This window comes from Protobothrops mucrosquamatus, unplaced genomic scaffold, assembly GCF_001527695.2.
Source record: "Protobothrops mucrosquamatus isolate PMUCROS unplaced genomic scaffold, P.Mucros_1.0 scaffold_257, whole genome shotgun sequence".
Classification (NCBI taxonomy): domain Eukaryota; kingdom Metazoa; phylum Chordata; class Lepidosauria; order Squamata; family Viperidae; genus Protobothrops; species Protobothrops mucrosquamatus.
Window position 1 is genome coordinate 2051531 of NW_015386333.1, and position 22092 is coordinate 2073622.

Consider the following 22092-nt stretch of genomic DNA (forward strand, 5'->3'; position numbering starts at 1 on the left):
CATGCCCGTTGCTGGTTGGCTAACTAGCAACGGGGTCTTACCAGCCAATGGAATTGTGTGATTACAAGCCAGGGGAATCCCATAAAAGAGGGCTCCCCTGGCCCAGATGCCAGTCCGGATTTACTTTATGCCTTGCCAATAAACCGAGAGCTGACTGTCACTCGACTCGTGTCTTACTGCCTGCGCGATCTAACACTGCCCTCTGGTGCTTTGGAGAATAATTTGACCCCCTCTTCTTTGTGGCAGCCCCTCAAATATTGGAATACTGCTATCATGTCACCTCTATTTTTTCTTTTCTTTAGATTAGCCAAACCCAAATCCTGCAGCCGTTCTTCATATGTTTTAGTCTCCAGATCTTTGATAATCTTAGTTGCTCTTCTCTGAATTTTTCCCAAAGGGAATAGGGAATAGAATAGATCTGGAAGGGACCTTGGAGGTCTTCTAATCCAGCCCCCTGCTCAAGCAGGAGAACCTATACCATCTCAGACAGGTGATTGTCCAGTTTCTTCTTAAAAATTTCCAGTGATGGAGCACCCACGATTCTGGGGGTAAGCTGTTCCACTGGTTGATAGCCAAACCCAAGTTCCGCAGCCATTCTTCGCATGTTTTGGTCTCCAGGCATTTGATCATCTTAGTTGCTCTTCTCTGAATTGTTTTCAAACTCTCAACATCTTTTTTGTGATATGGTGACCAAAATTAGCTGCAGTGTTCGAGGTGTGGTCTTACTAGGGCTTTATAAAGCGGTACTAATACTTCAAGTGATCTTGATTCTATGCCTCTGTTTATACAACTAGGATTGTATTAGCTTTTTTGGTTGCTGCTGCACACTGCTGGCTCATAGTTAAATGATCGTCCACTACAACTTCAAGGTCCCTCTCACAGTTACTGATTTTAAGCCAGGTCTCGCCCAATCTGTATTTGTTCCTTTGGTTTTTCCTGCCTAAGTGTAAGACTTTGCTTTTCTCCACACTGAAACTCATTTTGTTGGATAGGGCCCATTGTTCAAGTTTGTCAAGATCTTTTTGGATCCTGAGTTTGTCTTCTGGGATGTTGGCTACTCCTGACAGTTTGGTGTCATCTGTGAATTTGATGAGTTTCCCTTCAATTCCCTCGTCTAAATAATTTATGAATATGTTGAAGAGTACTGGGCCTAAGATGAAACTTTGTGGTACCCCACTGCTTACTTCTCTCCATGTGGATGTAGTGCCATTGAGGACTACTCGTTGAGAATGGTTTATCAGCCAGCTACAGATCCATCTGGTAGTGATGTTGTCTATTCCACCTTTTTCTAGCTTACCAAGGAGTAGGTTGTAGTCCACTAATTGGTTGCAGAATTCCAGGTGTGGTCTTACTAGGGTTTTATAAAGCGGTACTAATACTTCACGTGATTTGATTCTATGCCTCTGTTTACACAACCCAGGAATGTATTAGCTTTTTTGGCTGCTGCTGCACAGTGCTGGCTCATATTCAAATGATCATCCATTAGGACTCCAAGGTCCCTCTCACGGTTACTGTTTTTGAGCCAGGTCTCACCTAATTTGTACTTATACCTTTGATTTTTCCTATGTTTTTTTCCAGGATGAAATATAGTTTCCTTAGAGCCAGCTCAACCCTAGGACTACAAGGTCAGTAGTCATATAGAATGGTGAATCAGAATACAGAATAATAGTTGAAAGGGACATTGAAGGTCTTCTAATCCAGCCACCTGCTCAAGCAGGAGAACCTATACCATTCAGACAAATGGTTGTCAAATTTCTTCATAAAAACCTCCAGTGATGGAGCAACTACAATTTCTGGAGGCAGGCCTTTCCACTGGTTAATTGTTCCAACTGTCAGGAAATTTCTCCTTATTTCTAGGTTGGATCTTTCCTTGATAAATTTCTATCCATTACTTTTTGTCCTGCCCTCAGGTGCTTTGGAAAATAAGTTGACCTCCTTTTCTCTATGATAGCCCTTCAAATATTGGAAGACTGCTATCATGTCACCCCTAATCCTTTGTTAGACTAAATATATCTAATTCCTACAACTGTTCATCATATGTTTTAGCTTCCAGCTCCCTAAACATCTCTGTTGTTCTTTTTTGAATTCTTCCTGTAGTCTCAACATCTTGGTGACCAATACTAGACACAGTATTCCAAGTGCGGTCTTACTAAAGCAGCATAAAGTGGTAATAACTCTACATGTGATAGTATATTTGATATTAATCCTCTGTTGTGCAGCCTAGGACTGTGTTGGCTTTTTTGGCAGCTGCTAGCTGTTATTGATTTCCATTAGACTTCTAAATCTCTCTCACAATTACTCCTGTTGAGCCACCATCCACCTATTATATACCTACATTTCTTGCCTAAATGTAGAACGTTGCTTTTCTCATCGCTGAAGTGCATTTTGTTGGATAGGGCCCAGCATCCAACTCCATCAAGATCCTTCTGCATCTTGACCCTATCTTCTAAAGTATTGGTTATTCCCCTCCAGCTTGAAGGTGATTGGTTCACCTTCCATTCCTTCATCTAAATTGTTTATGAAGATGTTGAAGACTACCCCACTGCATGCTTCTCTCCCTGTAGGTGTAGTTCCATTGAGAACTGCAGGTTGAGTATGACTGGCCAATCAGTTATGAATCCATCTGGTGCTGGTGCTGTCCACCCCATATGTTTCTATTTTACCAAGAAGTAGGTTGTGATTGTCCTCTAATGCCTTACGGAAGTCCAAGTATACTATGTCCACAGCATTTCACAGGACCACTAATTTATTTACTTTGTCAAAGCATTTTGTCTGGCATGATAAAGTCACCAAGAGTCAGACACAACTGAATGGTTAAAACAAACAAAAATACTTCTAGGTGTTCATAGATCTGTTGCTTATCTTTTCCAGGATCTTCCTAGGTATTGATGTCAGACTGATTGGGCTGGATCCATTTTTCCCCTTTTTTGAAGATACAAACATATCAGCTCTTTATATATAGTTTATTTGGTTGTGAGAAATATGGAAATGTTTGCAACTGCCTTCCTCTGGGTTTCCCCCCGTTTTTCCAGTCTAGTTGGGGATGCCTGGTAATCTTTCCAAAAACTAACCAATCAATCCCTGATGAGCATTTTGAAATCAGCCAAGGCCAGATTAGATGCTAGCCCAGCTATATCTTTGGTATCTTTTTCCAAAGGGCATCCCTTTCCTGATTTCTCTAATAGTTGCAGATTAAGGTGCACATTCCCATCGCTGTCCAGACAAAATAACTTCCTAAGCATCCTAACATCGCGATCGCCCTCCCTCCCTTTCCTTCCCTCTCTCTCCCTCTCTCTCTCCCTCCCACTCCCACTCCCACTCCCACTCTTCAACTCCTAACCCGGAGTTAAAGGAATTGGCTCAGGGATTGTTCTCCGCCCTTTTCGCCCTTACTCTCTCAAGGGGTGGGTCTTGAGAGCGCCGCCGATGACAACTTCTGAAGAATTGCTTCCTCGCCTGGATCGTTATCCCTTCGGGTCAGTCCGAGAGGGATAAAAGCCCGGCGGCTGGATGGAGCAGCTCAGAGTGCGCTACAGCCCGTTGTGCCAGCATGCGCTGCCTAGCTTTCTGCACGACCGCCCTACTTGTTCTCTTCCTGCTGCTCGCCGGGAGCGCCTTGCAGACCCAGGGTAAGCTGATTTCTGACCCCAGGCACGGAGCTCAGGGAAATAGGCGAACGGGCGGCTGTCTTCCATCGTGGGCTGTCGGACAGCTCAGCACATCTTCCCTATGCGCTGGTAGCAATCGCTGCCCTTCGGCCAAGCGGGGTTTCTGAGGGGTAAGAAGTCGTACAACTGTTATTTTGGAATTCTTCCCCACCGTCGCGGGAGGTTGCTGGAGAGCGTGGGGGTGACGCGGTCACAGCCTCCTCACACGTTTGTCGAGCTCCCTGCCGATTTTCCTGCAACTCTACTCACTTGCTTAGAGGTACGACGTCGCCTTGTAGTCTTATCGCAGAGAACTTTGAAGAAGGCAGAATCCAGTTTCTCGGCCGCGCACGCAAAGAAACAAACTCTTGTAGGGGCATCCGACCTCTAGGGAACGTTTTGTGCTTCGAAAGTGATTGTGCACTGCAGTCGTCCGACTTTAGGTGTTTTCTTCTTTCCTTTAGTGGAGATGGGAAGACAAACTGGCGGTACCTGGGTAGTGCAATTCTAAGTTCTGTGAACAGAACATGCTTCTGAGGCAGAATGGTCATCCTCTCGGTTTGCTGTTTAAATAACGATGACACCCAAAAGCCAAAATACTTCATGAATCTCTTCTTGAAAATTCATCATTTCTATGAAATACATATGCTTTCTTCTAGTGCTTTTGCAGAACCAGAGATCTTATTGGCATTCACCTATAGAACTTTGTTGTTGTTAGCTGTGAAGTCGTGTCCGACCCATCGCGACCCCATGGACAATGTCCCTCCAGGCCGTCCTGTCCTCTACAGAACTTAGGACTTAATAAATATTTAAACACATTGAGAAAGTGCACAGTGGTTTCAAACTATAGGTGCAAAATATAAGCTTGAATGAAAATAGCAAATATATTTATTGACCTAAAAATTGGTATAATTTTTTCCACTGTAAAAATCCCAAGCAATACCATATATAACAATTATAAAAAGTATTACCAGGTAAAAATAGCCTATTATTTGGCTGGCTGAGATTGTCCAATAGTGAAATAAGGCAAATTCTAGTTTCTATAATGGCAAAATAACTTACCAAAAAGTTTGACAACTCTTTTATTAGTAAAAAGCTATCATGCTATAATAATTTGAAGGTCTAGTTATACCATCAATACAACAATAGTTTATAATTTAATTCATTAATAAATTATGTTCAAAATTAAATAACCATAATTATTTTTAGATTAGAATTTAAAACTAAAGGTTCTATTTATTTCTCTTTCTACAAAATAATTTAAAGAACATAAAATATTTTAGCACTCTTTCCAAATATTTTTCTTCCATGAATACTGAACTTTTAATTATTCTTCTGTTAATCAAATTAAAATCCACATTCATATTTTAAAATCCAGGTATTTCTATCATTTGTCCACTATTGTTCAGCCTTTTGTGCCTATGGTAAATGACTCTGATGGCACCTTTTATTATTTGTTCTCATATTTAACTTTTGTATATTAAGTATATTTTCATATTTTTTTAAAAAATCTTTCTTCACCAAGTAGCTGTGATTTTTTTGTAGCAGTTAAAAAAACCCACCCCTGCTATACTAGCTAAGTTAAGACAGTTTGTAGTACAACTTACTATAGCCTTAGTCAAAGGCTACAACCCAAACCCCATGAAAATAGTTAATTCTTCATATCCAAATATTACTATTTTCAGAAAAAATGGAGCTCTCAGGTATGATTTTAAAAAGCTGCTCTGGTTCTTACTTATAAAACCAGTACAGCACTATCATACCTCCTGACAAGGGTTAAGGTAGCCAGGTTAGCTGGAAATACTGGAACGGAAAAGGTGCAGAAGATGAGAAAAATGGGGAGACAATTTCCCACATTTTGTTATCAGTTCAGGCATAGTGTTTAGGTTATGCTTAGGTTATTCTCAGGTGTATGTAAGGGTACCGTATCAAAGGGAAAACATAACACAGGTAATAACTGCATAAGTCAGAATTTAAAAATAGTCTGAACATTTGTATTTATAAAATGTGAAATAAAAAAGAAAATAGAGTGAACTATATGATAAATAAATATGGTAGTTGGAGTTTGGATTCTGATTGTGTTAACATTGAGAATAGCCAGAAAAACCCTTCAGAATAAAGTAATATTGTAAAAAAGTTTATTTTCTGTTTTTTTCAATGTTTATTTGTTAAGACCAGGTTTCTATAATGATAATGAAAAAATTAAGAGGAATAGGGAAGACTAAACAAGGGGATTATATAATGAAGGTATGAATACAAGATGTTAAGATTATATGTATTCAATTAAAAAATGAAATATCTCCCAAAAGGAATATATGGTTGAAAACCTTGATGTTGTTGCAGTTCTAAGACCAAGTGCTTACAATAATGTAAAATCTTTTGCTCATTTGTGTGGAATTCATTTATGAGGCTAGATTTGGAGTTGTTTATTTTTCAGTCAAAGCATTTATCCTTGGGAGAACATTTGGAGTAAATATTCAATATGGGTCCCCTGATTATACTTGCTGTCGGGGAACAGATGTCACTAATATCTGCATAAATATGAGTAGGATTGCATTGTCAGTCTCTGGTTGTTTCTCCTCCACAGCAAGAGAATTGCGCTGTAAGTGTCTGAAGGTCTTTTCCTATGGAATTTTACCTGGGCCCATTGCTTCTGTGGATTTCATACCTGAAGGACCGCACTGTGTCAGGCCTGAAGTCATGTAAGTATCCAGAGCTTGCTGCATTTTTGTTACTATATGCCAGACAAGAGCTGTTCAATCTCACTCAGAAATTAATGTTATTCTTCCCACTGTCACAGACTTACCAGGAAAGATGGGAAGCAATTCTGCATGAATACAACAATGCCATGGGTTCAGAGGATTATCCAAAGATTTACAAAGGTATTTATAAAGATTGTTTAGTAGACTTATAGGCAGAAACCGTGTTCTAGTAAACTTTGGCTGTAATCCAGCAACATTAATTGTTTACTGAAGGTAATGAGATTTTTAAGCAACCTGAATAAAGGATTGCTTTTTCTTATTAGAAATCTGAATTCTTATTTTGTTCAAATTCTGTTGCAATATGTTTTATACATATGTGTGAATATGCACACCCATCCACAAATACAAAACTAGATGATTTTAATAATGCCGTCAACAATTGTAATATAAATGCGGTGTATTCAGCAAGAAAATGCATTTTATAACCTAACAAAAGAGGTCCCATAAATACAAGATATGTTGGTGCTCCTAAAAACTTCATTGCAAAAAGGAATTAGGGCAAGGTGGTCTGCTGCAGATGGAAGTAGTAAATCTATTGCTGAGATTACTAGGTACATGGACAAGAAAGAAAAAGTTGTATGTGGCTGAGATAGCTTTGCCTTTTTCTGCTTCTCATGTTTTCATTTATTTCTGGTCTTTTGCAGCGAAATAGTAACCTGTGACGTAAACACTATTATTTGGATATGTAGCTGCAACAATAAACACTGCAATTATGAGGAGAAAGAGAGAAGAAAGAGAGAAAAAATTGGCAGAAGACAACCCAAAGACTTAATTATTCCTTTAGCAGTTCCCACTTTCTTGTATTTTATTTTTTTATTCAAACATATGTTAATGTATTTATTACTACCTCTCTATATCAGCATTTCTCAACCTTGGCCATGTTAAGATGTGTGGACTTCAACTCTCAGAATTTCCATACATTTAAATTCCAATGCCATGCTCTAACGATCATCTAATTCTTCAAATCAGACAGATATACTCAATGCAAACTATATGATATACAGGTAGACCTCAACTTATGGTTATTTGTTTACTGATTGTTCAAAATTAAAACACTGAAAAAAGTAACTTACAACTGATCCTCACACTTATGACCATTGCACCATTCCCTATGGCCATGTGATCTGAATGTAAGCACCTGGCAAGTGGCATTTATTTATGATAGCTGCAGCATCCTGGGGTCATGCAATCACCATTTGCGACCTTTCCGGCTAATTTCCAAGGAGCAAAGATGATAAGGAAAGCTGGATTCACTTAATGACCACATGATTCATTGAACAAATATAGTGATTTGTTCAATCATGGCAAAAAAGATTATAACTTTGGGCACTTACTCACTTAACAATTGCCTTGCTTAGCAACAGAAATTCTGGTCCTCACTTATGGTCTTAATTGAGGACTACCTCTACATTGAAGTTAATGGATGTTGATTGCCTTCTTGAATGTAATAATAGGTTGTGAGTCATAGTGGAATTTATAAACAAGTGGGATATAAAACTGTTAATAAACACATACCAAAAAGCATAAGCAGGAAGTTATCTTTACCCTATGCTTTCCCTGTCAGCCTTTGTGGGCCTGTTCATTTCAAAGAAGCTTACTGAAGAACTAAAAGCTAAATGCAACAGTCATGTAAAAGCATTCTACATTTTGACTAATACTTATTTCTATCATAACTAGGTATCTTTTTTGAGAATTCTATGACTTTATATCTTCGATGAATGTTTTGGAAAGTGTTTCAATATGACAATTTATGTGGAACTGTTAAGTAATGTTTTAAAACCACTCAGTAGTTTTTTAGAACCACTGCTCATCTTGTATTGCCAAATTATTTTGAGGCTTGGTGGATTTGTTGTTTCTGGAATACAAAAAATATAGCCACAATGAAGGCACATATTAAAATTAAATATTTAAAAGTATGTAATTTGAGGCTGATTTATATTTATCACTTTGATGCATGAAATTTATTTCTAGTAATTAATTTATCAATGCTCAATAGTCCAGTTTAGAAATATTAATCAATTATCTACATGATATTCTTTTTTATGTTGCCTCTTGGACCAAGTGAATCATCAAGATAATATGTGACACATTATTATTATTGTATATATTACAAATTTAATGAAATTGTAACAAGCTGCAGTTAATGTAAAATAATTGAATATCATTGTTTATTTATATCTATTACTGTTTCCCTACTATTGTGAGGGCAGCTATTGTATATTGAGCCTTCTCCCAGAAGATTCTACTAGAAAAGATGACTGAAAGAGATATTTCATCCTCACCTTCAGAAAGAGAAAAAAGGGCCCACTAAATTATAAACATCTATACTAGGCAAACAGATTATCAAGCAATACGTTTGTGAGCATTTATACAACCATGCTTTAATTAACAGGAGTCAACATGTCTTCATGAAGAAATCATGCCAGTCTAATCTTATCAATTTTTATAAACTGATTAGCTTAGTACAGGGGTGTCAAACTGCCAGCCCATGGGCTGGATGCATCATAGTAAAACCGCGCCCACCCCATTGCCGGCAATGGCAAAAAAGTCACGATACATCGCGACACATCATGTGATGTTGCAAATTTGACACCCCTGGCTTAGTAGATCAAGGATATGCTGTACACTCAGTAAAGTCTTTGACAGAGTGTCTCATGATGTTCTCCTTTATAAAATGGTAAAATATCGGTCAGAAGTTACTCCTATTAGATTCAGTTGGTTGAATGACTGCATCCAAAGAGTCCTCATCAATCACTCAACTTGTTTGTTTGCAGATAACACCAAATTTGTAGGGGTTCAAAAACATTTAAGCAATTTAAACACTATATTAGACTGAAAAGAATGATATAATGTACAGTAATGTAATGTAGAGTAATGTAAAGTTCCTAGATGGGTAGGAAATATGTAAATACATATATATATTTGGGGAGACTTAGCTTGGCAGTAATAGATCTAAAAGGGGTACCATAAGTTAAACTTAAATCAACAATGCAATGAGGATGTAAAAAGCCCAGATGAGATTTAATGTCCAATTCTATTATTCAAAATGTGACTTGGATCATGCTACCATTAGATAAATAAATATTTCAATAATCATATACATCAAGCTGGAAGGAAATATAGCATCAAGACTACATTTTAGAAAGGACTTATTTGAATTGGAGTGTGTCCAAAGAAGAATAATCAAGAGGATAAGGAACTGGGAAGAAAAAATGTATGAAGAACAGCTGGAGTCACTGGATGCATTTACTGTGATAAGAGGAGACATCCAGGAGACATGATAAATGTCTTCAAACATCTGAAGGACTAACATGAGGAAGGTGGGGCAGATTTTTCAGAGTTGTTCCAGAAGACAGGCATTTCCTAATAGTAAGAGCTGTTCAACAGTGGAATAGTCTGCTTCATTAGACAAATTTGAGCAGATTGAGAGACTAGATGGCATCTGTTAGGGATGCTGTAGCAGTGGATTTCTGTGCTGGGCAGGAGGCTGGACCTGATAATCTCCATTATCCATTCCAATTTTAAATTCTGTTTCTATTATTCCTTTAGCATCTCATAGCACATCCTTCCTTATATATGCAGAAAGAACATTCAGTTGTGGAAACAAAAATGTCACCCACAATTGGAAGTGGTTAATTTGCAGATAAGTTTATTGTTTCAAATGAGAACACAGAATAACAGAGTTGTAAGGGACCTTGGAGGTCTTCTAGTCCAGAGGCCACCAACCTTTCTTGGTTTGCTGACCGAGCATGTGTGTGTGTGATGCAAACGGGGCAGGGCTAGTGCTTGTGTGATACACGTTAGCCCTGCCCCATTCTTGTGCTCAGTGCCCCATTTTTGCACCCTGAGGTGTAGCGTTGGCCCATTTTTGCACACTGAGGTGCGGTGGCATCCCGTTTTTGCGCCCCAAGGCATTGCAGTGGTCCATTTTTGTGCAGCATGATGGTACAGTGTCTTGTTTTCACACTCCATAGTAGCAGCACTAGTGTGAGTGGGGGTATGTGCATGCACACGTGTATGCACTGGCCAGCCTGTCCTGCGGCCCAGTGGCCAGCAGCCCATGGTCCACTACCGGGCCACAACCCACAGGTTGGGGACCCTTGTTCTAGTCCAACTGTCTGCTCAAGCAGGAGAACAAATAGCTGTCCAATCTTAAAAACTTCCAGTGACGGATTAACAACAACATAATAATAGTAGTAGTAATAGTAGTAATAGTAGTAATAGTAGTAATAGTAGTAATAGTAGTAATAGTAGTAATAGTAGTAATAGTAGTAGTAGTAGTAATAATAATAATAATAATAATAATAATAATAATAATAATAATAATAATAATAATAATAATAATAATAGAGTTGGATGGGACCTTGGAGGTCTTCTAGTTCAACCCCCTGCTCAGTCAGGAAACCCTATACCATTTCAAACAAATGGTTGTCCAGTTTCTTAAAAATGTCCAATGTTGGAGTATTCACAACTTCTGGAGGCAGGCTATTCCACTGATTAATTGTTCTAACTGTCAGGAAATTTCTCCTTAGTTCTAGGTTGCTTCTCTCCTTGATTAGTTTCTATCCATTGCTTCTTGTCCTGCCTTCAGGCGCTTTGGAAAATAGCTTGACTCCCCTTTCTTTGTGGTAGCCCCTGAGATATTGGAACACTGCTATCATGTCACCCCTCGTCCTTCTCTTCATTAGACTGCTTCTTGTTGTTGTGCCATATCTGTTAACGGACGTTGTCGATCATGTTGGCAATCCTGTTTTTATCAGCAGCCACATGAAAAAGTGCTGCTGAGTTTTGTCCAAACCAGTCCCTTAGATTTTGAAGTCATGATGTTCTTCTTCTGCCTGGACCTTGTTTGCCTTCAATCTTTCCCTGGAGGATTAAATGGAGTATGCCATATTTTTCTGGGTGTCGCATCTTATGTCTGAAATATTCTAACTTTCATTTTTTAATTCTATGATGATTTCCCTTGGCTTTCCCTTGGCTTTTCATTAGACTAGACATTCCCAATTCCAGCAACCGTTCCTTATATGTTTTAGCCTCCAGTCCCCTGATCATCTTTGTTGCTCTTTTCTGCAATCTTTCTAGAGTCTCAATGTCTTTTTTTACATTTCATGGTGACCAAAACTGCATTCAATATTCCAAGCATTATACTTTGATAAGTGTTCTGTTTCAGGAAAAGAGGCATTGAGACGAAGCAACAAGTTCCAACAGTTCTCTTTTATTGCAACACCAACAGAACAGATTTTAAAATGGTGCGGCCCCCTTTTATAGTCCCCCTGCACAATACCTTGCTGGCCAATCATTGCAAAGGCTGGGAACAGCCTTTCTTGTCCCGGGCATCCACATGGCCTGCCCGGGCCAATCGCTGCAGCCTGTGCCTGCTGGCCCAGGACATAACAATAAGTATACTTCACTTGATCTTGATTCTATCCCTCTGTTAATGTAGCCTAGGACTGCATTCGCCTTTTTGGTGGCTGCAGCACACTGCTGGTTCATATTTAAGTGGCTGTCCACTAGGACTCCTACATCCTTTTCACAATTAATCTATACCTGTGCATTTGGTTTTTCTTGCCTAAGTGTAAAATCTGACTTTTCTCACCATTGAATTTCATTTTGTTGTATAGGGCCCAGTGTTCAAGTCTGTCAGGATTCTTCTGGATCTTGAGCCTACCTTTCTTGCCAGCTTTGTGTTGTCTGCAAATCTGATCAGTTCTTCTTCTATCCTCTCATCTAAATTGTTTATGAACAGTCTGGACCTGAGATAGAACCCTGAGGTACTCCACTGCATAGTCCCCTCCATATAGATGTAGTTCCATTATGGATTACATGCTGAGTGAGGTTGGTCAGTCAGGTATTGGGGCTAGTGGTGATGCTATGTATCCCACATTTTTCTATCTTACCAAGAAATAGACTGTGGTTTACTTTGTCAAAGGTCTTATTGAAGTCCAAATAAATTATGTACATAGCATTTCTTTAGTCCACTAATTTAATCACTTTTTCAAAAATGCAATATGATTTGTTTGCACTTATCTATTTTTGACAAACCCATGTTGGCTTTTGGTTATAACTATTGTATGCTTGCCTCTAGGTTTTGCAAATTTGTTGCTTATCTTTTCCTTTCTAGCTATTGTTGTCAGGCTGATTGGATGTAGTTTTCTGGATCCATTTCTTCCCTTTTCTGAAGATGGGAACCACGTCAGCTCTTTTTCTAGATTTTTCTAGAGAATTAGGTTTCAGACAGCATAATGCAAAAAGAAGAGAAGAGAAAAAAATAGAATAGGTTATAGTCTAGGATATAGGAAGAGAAAGAAAGGTTAGAGAGTATGAGGTTCAAAAAGACCAGTGGTGGTGCAGAAGAAGGAAGGAAAGAAGGAAGGAAGGAAGGAAGGAAGGAAGGAAGGAAGGAAGGAAGGAAGGAAGGAAGGAAGGAAGGAAGGAAGGAAGAAGATAAACATGGAATTAAAAGCTTAAAAAATAAGACACTTGAATTAGTAAATCATAAAAGTGAATATCTGAATATTAGGTATACACCCCTTTTTCATTGCACCTTTTCCCTGTTTCTGCTAACCACATTGTCCTCCATTGCATTCTAATGTGGGAATTTCCCACAGTGCCATTTTTTTATAAAAGCAACAGAACCACATCCTAGTCATCCAAAGTTAAGGAAAGAAAACAAGGCATTTCACTAAACCTTTTCAATGTACTCCTAGTGAATATGTAATACTAGATTGTTTTGCACTCCTCATAAAAAGGAAGGGAGGACAGACTTCTTGGCCTTTGTTGCAACCTAAGACATATGTGGGACTTTTGATAATGAATTAAAATTATTTCCATTTTCATGTATGGGCTGCAGTGTTACTACTATATTTTACTGTAAAATATTTTCGTAATTTTCTCTCAGAACATCCTCAAACCCTCAGTAAGCAAACAATAGATTTCACCAGCTGAATTACTTGACTGGCACAGATCAGTGCACAAAATATGGATCACAAATTCCATTTAAGTTTATTACATCTGTAATTATTTTCTATATTGCTCTGTTTTCTTCAATTTGCAATTTTAAATAAATTAACATTCCTTTACACTTAGAAAAATAATAGCCTTTCATATTTAGATTATTAAAGTTTTCACATTACTGTTTGAGCAATAGCACAAGAGACAGTGCAGCAGAGGTTTTGTTTACCAGTGTTATGTGCTCCTGGCCACTTTTCTTCGTGATCAGAGACAAGCTCGCCTGATCAGCCAAGACACAGTGAAGGCCTTTTGTTTCGTTTATTGCAATAAGCGGGGAGAGAAGCTATCAAAACGTGGTTCTCTCCAAAGTTTCAACCCAAAATATTCCCTTCTTTATACAATCCTGTCCCGGCCACCACATAGTACTGAGGCACTATGAGGTTACACTCTTTCCGACTGCCTCCTACATATTTCCTGCTACCTACTAAATCATACATCACATGTACATTAAAATTAGGAGATAATTTATGCAAGGTATGTCAGTTAATATTAATCAACTAATTGCACATGCTCAGTTGTCTGAGTTCTGAGCCCGTTTTTATGACTTCTTAGAAAACTAGATTCTTTCCTGTTTTACTAGTTATCGCCACTCACAGCTCCTTTTCCCATTCTGAAGACCCAGATAATAATTTGGCTATCTTACATCCTCCCTTTATGCTATCCTTTCCTGGTTCCCATCCATTGTAGTTTCTTTGGTAAGCTTATTTCTCCACTCAGTAAGTTTCCACTGCAGCAAATTCAATTTTAATTTTTTCTTTCAATATTAAATTTTGAAGACCTTTCCTTTACTTCTATCACCAGTGAGGCTGGTGGTTTGGTGGCTGTATCCTATTTCCAAGTACACAACCACAAACGTTATGCAGAAACTCACTCTCTTTGCAATATGCCCTTGGACTAAAGGACAGAGATGAATCTTTGTGAATAGCTATTAAAATTGGTTCTAGGATTATAAGCATCAGTAGAAGCTGCTACGACATCAAAACTGTCACTACATACTTCACAATGTTATTGCGCAAATGGTGCAAACATACTTCTGTCATGATTCAAGTACATAATTCACATGATTTTCATTATGTCTCACCACATAACTGCATAATTGGAATGGTCACCTGCGCTCCTAATAACTGGAATACTTGATGTCAGCAAAAAAAAAATCAAGGTGTCTGTGATAGATGATATTTGGGATTATTTTGGAAACAGAGAATCTAATTTATGAAATGATATCTCCAAGACCACACCTGGAATATTGTATCCAGTTTTGGTTGCCACACTGTAAAAAAGATGTTGGGTCTCTATAAAGAGTGCATAGAAGAGCAATAGAGATGATTAAGGGCTGGAGGCTAAAACATATGAGGAACTGGGCATGACAAGTCTAGTGAACAGAAGGACCAAGGGGGCTACTTTTTCTACACTGTTCTGTTAGGTCATCTCAAGTGCTTCTTATTGGGCCAGAACACTTTCCTATAGGCTAAGTATTGGTTACTTTGGTGATGAACGATTGCCCCTTCATCTGAGCTATGCATTCTAATATTTCTATACTACCCTGTATTGGCACTGCTAAAATAGCATAGTGATTAAGATCTTCACAAAGCATTCCAGAGATACCCACTTTGAATCTCTCTCTCTCTCTCTCTCTCTCTCTCTCTCTCTCTCTCTCTCTCTCTCTCTCTCTCTCTCTCTCTCTCTTGTAATAATATTCAAATAATTCTTGCTATTTTAACTCATTGTTCTTGCTGTCTTGAATTATAAATACTAATTCATATGAGCTTTGCAAATATTAAATTGTATAACTTGCCCTCGTTACACAGAACCTGGGCCAATGCCCAACAATCTCATATGTCCCCTTTAGAAAGACCTTGGTCAGATCACCTGCCTTAAAGATGCTCCCTGCAACATGTGATTATGTGCTTCATCAGCAGGCTGTATAGAAACAGACTCCAAAGAATGAGACAATTCCTGCAGTAAATTCAAAAGATCTATCAACAGCTACTCAATCTTACATCAGATTTGAGAGTTTGAAAATGTATAAAAGTATATGAAATGTAAAGCAATTTAGTTATGTACTGGAAACAACTTGCAAAACATAATGTTCGTTGCATGAGTTGTAGGGGGCATTTTTTTCCCCATGGATAAAGGCAGTTTTATCAGCAGATAAAGTACTAGATAATAACTAAAGGGCAAAATTCTTGATTTTTTTTATTTATATTCCAAGGATAAAAGCAGTTTTTTATTTCTTGTCTGTCAGCTGGTGTGTATATTTATTTAATAATTCAGGGCCTGCATCTAAATATGTGTTCAATAATCCAGAATTGAAACAAATCAATAAAAATTGGTTCAAGTCTATCAATAAAATGAATAAACATGTTTCTACAAGAACTTAATTTAATTTAGAAACCTTTTCCCAGCTAACATGTCAATCAACTGTGCAAACTGGGATAATGCAGATCAAAATCTAGCACAAAGGGAAAAAACAGTGCCATAAAAAACAGAATAGAAACACAAGTTAAGATAGGCAAGAAAATGGTGAGCACTTGTCCAGCCTAGACGAGTTCAAATCACCAGGACCAGATGGATTACACCCCAAGGTTCCCAAGGAACTGGCAGATGTGATCTCAGAACCCTGAACTATATTTTTTAAAGATCCTGGAACACTGGGGAACTACCAGAGGATTGGAAAAGAGCTGATGTAGTTCCCATCTTCAAAAAAGGGAAAAAAATGGATCCAGGAAATTACCTGGGAAGATTCTGGAAAAGATAATCAAACAACAAATCAGTGAACACCTAGAGGCAAACAAAATCATTACTAAAAGCCAACATGGGTTTGTCAAAAACAGATCATGCCAGACAAACCTTACTGCATTCTTTGACCAAGTGGCAAAATTAGTGGATCAGAGGAATGTTGTGGATATAATTTACTTGGACTTCAGTAAGGCATTTGATAAAGTAGATCACAACCTACTACTCGATAAGATAGAAAAATGTGGGTTAGACAGCATCACTACCAGATGGATTCGTAGCTGGCTGACCGGCCGTACTCAGCGTGTGGTTCTCAATGGAACCGCATCTACATGGAGGGAAGTGTGTAGTTGGGTGCCCCAGGGCTCTGTTCTGGGCCCAGTGCTCTTCAACATCTTCATCAATGATTTGGATGAGGGGATAGATGGGGAACTCATCAAATTTGCGGACGACACAAAGCTGGCAGGAATAGCCAACACTCCAGAAGACAGGCTTAAGATACAGGAGGACCTGGACAGACTTGAACACTGGGCGCGATCTAACAAAATGAAATTCAATGGCAAAAAAAGTAAGGTTCTACATTTAGGCAAGAAAAACCAAATGTACAGGTATAGTATAGGGGGTACCTTGCTCAATAATAGTAACTGTGAGAGGGATCTCGGGGTCCTAGTAGACAATCACTTAAATATGAGCCAGCAGTGTGCTGCAGCTGCCCAAAAAGTCAACACAGTGGTGGGCTGCATTAACAGAGGGATAGAATCAAGATCACGTGAAGTATTAATACCACTTTACAATGCCTTGGTAAGGCCACACTTGGAATACTGCATCCAGTTTTGGTCACCGCGATGTAAAAAAGATGTTGAGACTCTAGAAAGAGTACAGAGAAGAGCAACAAAGATGATTAGGGGACTGGATGCTAAAACATATAAGGAACGGTTGCTGGAATTGGGTATGTCTAGTTTAATGAAGAGAAGGACAAGGGGGGACATGATAGCAGTGTTCCAAAGCTCAGCGGCTGCCACAAAGAAGAGGGAGTCAAGCTATTCTCCAAAGCGCTTGAAGGCAGGACAAGAAGCAACGGATGGAAACTAATCAAGGAGAGAAGCAACCTAGAACTAAGGAGAAACTTCCTGACAGTTAGAACAATTAACTAGTGGAACAACCTGCCTCCAGAAGCGGTGAATGCTCCAACACTGGAAGTTTTTAAGAAACTGGACAACCATTTGTCTGAAATGGTATAGGGGACCTCCAAGTCCCTTCCAACTTTATTATTATTATTATTATTATTATTATTATTATTATTATTATTATTATTATTATTATTATTATTATTATTATTAGATCTGAATAGTACAAAGTTGGGGAAAGCAGTAACTCTTTTGCTTTAAAATTTTGTTTAGCTGAAAGGGGCTAAGGAGCAAATATTTCATACATATTCCTACTTTTCTTGGTACTTACTTTTCCATCAAACACTCATTGCATATACAAAATTACCAGAACAAGTTTGGGGTAAAATTTTCTGATGTGCTGGTATGCATAACCATTCATAGATAATTCTTGTTTAGCAACCATTAGCGGGAAAGCAAATTTGCTTGTTAAATGAAGCACTCCCTAAATAAAAGTGCAACTGTCTTTATAATCTTTCTTTAGCTTTCCTTTGTTTTACAACCTTCACGAGAATTGGTCACAAAGTTATTTTTTTCATCACAATCATAACAGAGGTCACCAAATCTAAATAAGGACTACCTGTAACTGAATTGAGACAATGGTTGGCACTAATATTGATCAACCAGATTCCTTTCCTTAGAGAAATGTAAAAAAGCTTCTTTTTAATTTTTTTAATTTTTTATGTGTACAATTCATAAGTGTTTAATAAACAATATGTTATCTGGGTCCTAGCTTAATAATATATATTAAAATCCTAATCTCTACCCCATTTTTCCAACATTGATGGCATTTCTTCATTCTTCCAATGCTGCGCAAAGACAATTCTTGCTGCTGTTAATACATGTACCATTAAATATACATTTTCTTTCTCATATTTTCCTGAAATTATACCTAACAGAAATAATTCTGGTTTAAAATCTACATAATAATAACAACAACAACAACAATAATAATAATAAAGTTGGAAGGGACCTTGGAGGTCATCTAGTCCAACCCCCTGCTCAGAGGGTTGGACATATTTTTTAACATTTTTTTTCTAACCAAGTATGAATTTTTGTCCAGAATTTTTTTGCTTTAGGTCATGTCCACCAAAGATGATAGTACATGCCTGGTTTTTGCCTACATTTCCAACAATTGCTAGACATATTTTTAAACATTTTTGCTAGCCTGGCAGGTGGTAGGTGCCACATATAAAACATTTTGTATAGCTTTTCTTTATATGCAGTTGCCACTGTTATTTTATAGTTTCTTTCCCAAAGGTTTTGCCAGTTTTCTAACTCTATATTGTGCCCAAAGTTTTTAGCCCATGTTATCATTTGTTTCTTTTACTTGTTCATCTTCCATCTTTAAGCTTAACAAAAAATTGTACAATTTCTTAATCAATTTTTCGTCTGAAGTCAATAATACCTGATCAAACGTTGTCTGGTGTTTATAAAACCATATATTTTAACATCTTTCTCATATCTCATTTATATTTCCAAATGAGGCCACTATGATACAGTGAGTCAATGCCCTGTTTTTCCAACTCTTGTTTAGTTTTTAAATTCCCTTCAGTATTCAAAATGTCTTTATAAGTTACAATTTTCTCAAAGTTAATTAAATTTGGGTGAGCGAACGCTTCCATTGTTGAAAGCCAGCCTGATATTTTCTTTGTATGTATATTTTATTAATTTTTTTTACAATAACAATCTTTAGTGTTTAGTAAGCAACATGTTGTCTGGGTTTACATGTTTAACATTAATAATAGTATAAATTTTTTCCCATGTTTGAAAGTAGTCTGGATCTTGTTTCCCCTTCATTTTCAATGTGAATCTATCCATTTCTGCACGGTCCAAGATTTTCTTAATTATATCTTCTTCAGATGGTATTTCTTCGTTTTCCCAATATTGAGCAAATGTAATTCTCGCTGCTGTTAATATATGTAATATTAAGTATACACATTTTTTCATAGTTTTCTGAAATTATACCTAAGAGAAATAATTCCGGTTTATAGTCTACATGTGCTCCTATCAACTTTTCTTGCCACTTATGTATTTTTGACCAAAGATTCTTTGCTTTAGGGCAGGGCTTTTCAACCTTTTCACTCATTGTACCACTTTTAGGATATGGCAACATCTGAGTACCACCAGTCGCCTAGCAAGGTGTCAAAAACTTGATGACCAAAAAAAAAAAAAGGAAAAAAGTGATAAAGTACAGGTAGTCCTCGACTTACAACAGTTCGCTTAGTGACTGTTTGAAATTACAATGGCACTGAAAAAAGTGCCCCCCAAGGCACAGCCGAGCAAGACACCTGCCTGCCCACCCGGAGGCACTCTTCCTCCTGTCCGAGGTTTTCATTGTTGTGAGCATTTCTGTTGAGGATTGGCAGCGGGGGTGGGGTGGGGGGAGTTTGCTTTTTATTCCCCCCATCTGCTGGGTGGTGGCGGCAGGTTTTGATCACTTCACATGATCCTGGGACACTGTGACCGTCATAAATATGAATCAGTTACCAAGCATCTGAATGTAAATCACAAGACCCTGGAGATGCTGTAACATTCCAGCTTCTTCTGAGCTCAACAGAAGTGCCAGGATCAGTGCTGCTTTCCAGCTGATTGGTGCTTCTTCAGGGCTCAGCAGAAACTCCAGGATCAGCGCCGAGCTACAGCTGGAGCCTGGTGCTGATCCTGGCATTTCTGCTGAGCCCTGACAACCCTGCAGCTCCAGCCATGTCTCGCTCAGGCTTGTGTGGTGCTGCCACCGGTTCAGCTTATTCCCCTCCCCTGCTACCACTTTTCTAGGATGGTCACGTACCACCTGTCAGGTGCCAATGTACCACAGGTGGTACCCGTACCACTGGTTGAAAAGCCCTGCTTTAGGGCACGTCCACCAAAGATGGTAATACGTGCCTGGATTTTGTCTGCATTTCCAACAATGCTAGACATATTTTTAAACATTTGTGCTAGACTTGCAGGTGGTAAATGCCATCTATAGAACATTTTATATAAGTTTTCTTTATAAGTAGCTGCACTTGTTGTTTTATTATTGCAGAAAATCACAGGAATCAAAAGAAGTTGATTTATTTGCGCAAAGGTTCAGAGCATTATCTTTGTAGCCACATCTGAACAGCTTCTCATAACAAAACACAAGTTTATATATTCTTGTCAGAAACAGCAAAACACAGAAATGTAACAGGTAGCATGGATTGGTTGCTTTGAATCATAGCCCCCTTACAGCATACAGCCCCCCCCCTTTCCATAGCTAACATATCTTTGCTAAAGTTCCTACCTACAGCATCTTAAGTGCCTAAATTTCCTGTAACATACTTTTGGTTAGCTATAGATGAGACATAAAGACCTATGTGGTTAGCTTGAGCAGAGCTTCAAACTTTAACACCTCTGTGTGCGACCGACAAATGAACCTGCGGTTCATTTGTCCATTTCCTTTTGTTCTCCTTCTAACTAATAAACGTATTTAAAACTCATGTTCCGCTTTATAACTCATGTCTTGTCTTATGACTGTAATACACGCATTTAAGTTTTATGTTTCACTCCATGACCCAGGTCCTCCTGCCTTATTATAGTTTCTTTCCCATAGGTTTTGCCATTTTCTAACTCTACATTGTGCCCAATTTTTTTTGCCCAAGTTATCATTGTTTCTTTAACTTGTTCATCTTCCATTTTTAACTTTAAGAGAAAATTGTACAGTTTCTTAATCAGTTTGTCATCTGATGACAATAGTATCTGGCCCAACGCTGTCTGATCTTTGTAAAAACCATATATTTTTGCATCTTTCTCATATCTCATTTGCATTTGCAAATGTGGCCATCATAATATCTCAATGCCCTGTTCTTCCAATTCTTCCAATGAAGAGAAGGACAAGGGGGGACATGATAGCAGTGTTCCAATATCTCAGCGGCTGCCACAAAGAAGAGGGAGTCAAGCTATTCTCCAAGGCGCCTGAAGGCAGGACGAGAAGCAATGGGTGGAAACTGATCAAGGAGAGAAGCAACTTAGAACTAAGGAGAAACTTCCTGACAGTTAGAACAATTAACCAATGGAACAACCTGCCTCCAGAAGCAGTGAATGCTCCAACACTGGAAGTTTTTAACAAGAGACTGGACAGCCATTTGTCTGAAATGGTGTAGGGTTCCTGCCTGAGCAGGGGGTTGGACTCGATGACCTTCCAACTTTATTATTATTACTATTATTATTACTATTATTATTATTATTATTATTATTATTATTATTATTATTATTATTATTAACACCTGGATGGTCCTAGCAGTAGTAGTGGAGGAAACAGGCACAACCTCTAGCCACTTGGAATGGCTATCAATGAGAAGGAAGAATTGCCCCTGAAAGGGCCCAGCGTAATCTATATGTACCTTTGACCAAGGGGTTTGTGTTTCCTCCCACCTGTGTACAGGGGCCTGAGGCATTTCAGGCCTGGACGGTTGGCACACTTGGTACCCGTGAACCTGGGCCTCGATGGCTTTATCGAGCCCAGGCCACCAGAGATGGTTCCGCGCAAGCGCTTTCATCCAGACTATATCCGGATGTCCCTCTTGCAGAGAGATCAAGACTCTAGTCCTCAATGAGGCTGGGATGACTACCCTGCTACCCCATAAAAGGCACCCTTTGAAAGTGGAAAGCTCGTGCTTCCTTTGCCAGAAGCTTTGAAACTCAGTATCTGGACATGTGTCAGGCCATCCTGACAACATCCATGTCAGCACGCATGTAAGCGTGTGATCAGTGGCAGTTTCTGCAGCCATGTCTCTAGCATTGAGGGGA

General features: G+C 38.5%; 1 pseudogene; it reads right to left on the reverse strand.

Moving 5' to 3' along the window:
- Positions 1-6373, reverse strand: part of LOC107302360 — a 34680-nt pseudogene extending 28307 nt beyond the window's left edge.
- Positions 6374-22092: the final 15719 nt, after the last annotated feature.